Source organism: Gossypium arboreum, chromosome 10 (assembly GCF_025698485.1).
Source record: "Gossypium arboreum isolate Shixiya-1 chromosome 10, ASM2569848v2, whole genome shotgun sequence".
NCBI lineage: Eukaryota > Viridiplantae > Streptophyta > Magnoliopsida > Malvales > Malvaceae > Gossypium > Gossypium arboreum.
Window position 1 is genome coordinate 34,236,801 of NC_069079.1, and position 2,072 is coordinate 34,238,872.

At 35.6% G+C, this 2,072-nt stretch overlaps 1 non-coding gene across 1 annotated transcript; it reads left to right on the forward strand.

The window, feature by feature from the left end:
* The first annotated feature begins 436 nt into the window (after positions 1–436).
* LOC128282726 (small nucleolar RNA R71) lies at positions 437–543 on the forward strand. Its single transcript, XR_008273081.1, has one exon. It is a non-coding gene; the product is annotated as a small nucleolar RNA R71 (small nucleolar RNA).
* The last annotated feature ends 1,529 nt before the right edge of the window (positions 544–2,072 follow it).

Consider the following 2,072-nt stretch of genomic DNA (forward strand, 5'->3'; position numbering starts at 1 on the left):
CCAACCTGCATTATAAGTATTACTGTATTGGTTATTTTGAGATCGGAAGTTATTGTTACCCATATAGTTGACTTGTTCTTTTTCAGTTATAGGATTGAAGGATTGGTATTCTGTATGCACACCTCTGCCACTTGAGTCACACCTCATTACTGGATGTACCTGCTTCGAACCAAGTAAATTGTCAATCTTTTTATTGAGAAGTTCTACCTGATTAGAGAGCATGGTGACTGAATCGATGTTATAAACGCCAGCTATTTTTGTTGGCTTTGTCCTCATAACTTGCCACTGATAGTTATTCAGTGACATCTCCTCTATAAATTCATAGGCATCTTCCGGTGTTTTATTGTTGATGGTTCTGCCAGCAGCTGCGTCAACCATTTGTCGAGTCGAGGGATTCAGGCCATTGTGGAATGTTTGTACTTGAAGCCAAAGTGGTAACCCATGGTAAGGGCACCTTCTCAGTAAGTCCTTGTATCTCTCCCATTCATCGTAAAGTGTTTCTAAATATATCTGCACAAAAGAAGAGATACCATTACATAATTTAGCCGTTTTAGCCGGTGGAAAATATTTCAGTAAAAATTTCTTGGTCATTTGTTCCCAAGTAGTGATAGACCCTTGTGGTAACGAGTTCAACCACTGTTTAGCTTTGTTTCTCAGTGAAAAGGGAAACAACCGAAGACGTATGGCATCATCAGAAATGCCATTGATTTTAAATGTATCGCAAAATTCTAGAAAGTTCGCTAAGTGAGCGTTGGGATCTTCATCCTGCAAACCATCAAACTGAACAAACTGCTGTATCATCTAAATAGTGTTAGGTTTTAATTCAAAAGTATTTGCAGCTACAGCAGGTCTAACTATGCTAGATTCAATTCCTGTTAAAGAAGGTTTAGCATAATCATACATAGTACGTGGAGCAGGATTTTGATTAGCCGTAATTGCAGGAGGTAGCTAATTATCTTGGTTTTCAGCCATCTCGTCGGTTAGGGGTTGAGTATTGTCTTCTCGCTCGTTCTCCGTGTATCATAAGCTACGCCTTATTTCTCTTTGATTTCTACAGACTGTGCGATCGATTTCTTCGTCAAAAAGTAATGGTCCTAATAGGTTTCTTTTAGTCATAAACTATAAAAACCTGCCAAGAGAAAAAATAAGTAAATTAATAAATAATAATAATAATAATAAACTAAAATTAAATTGCAAAAAAAATGGCTAAAGTAATAAAAATTTAGCGTTCCTAATAATTTGGATCCCCAGCAACGGCGCCAAAAACTTGATCGCATGATTCGTAACAAGTAATAAATATTTATAATGAAGATCAAACCTAGACTAACTATTATCACGACGAAAAGGCAAGCGCACCTATCGAACAATAGTACAGTAATGGCAAGATCAAGATATCATACCCAAGGGACCCAAAAGTACTAGTAATAACTATCTTTTTATTATCTAGCCTAAGAATAAAAGGGTTTGTTTATTAAACTAATTATCTAAACTAATTAACTAATTTAATTGAAGCAAAGAGAAAATTTGGAAAAAGACTTGAAGAAAAGTAATTGATAAAGACGACACCCAAGGAGGAATCCACCTAGATTTCTCTTGTTATCTGACTCTAAACCAGGCGATTTATTCACTTAACTTGATCCGTGAGATTCCCTAACCTATGTATTATCCCTTTTGAGACTAATAACGTCTAACCCTCAGTTGAATTAATCGAATTTGTTTCTTAATTAAAACCCCTAGGGAAGCAGTAAATCACTTTAGGGACTCCCATATTAGGTTTCACCCTAATCCGGCAAATCCTTATAACCCTATTTCTAGGCGTACGATTAAATCCGCTTAATTATGCCAAATCTACTCTTAGGCAGGACCTATTCCTCCTCTGCATAAGCACATCAAATCATGAATTAGTACCCGGAATATTCACTCAAGCATTAAGAACACATAATTAAGAACAAATCAAATATTTATCATACAGTTCAGATAATAATAACAAGATCCATCATAGGTTTTATCCCCTTTAGGTATCTAAGGGGTTTAGTTCATAACAAAATAAGAGTACATCTCAAAAGTATAAA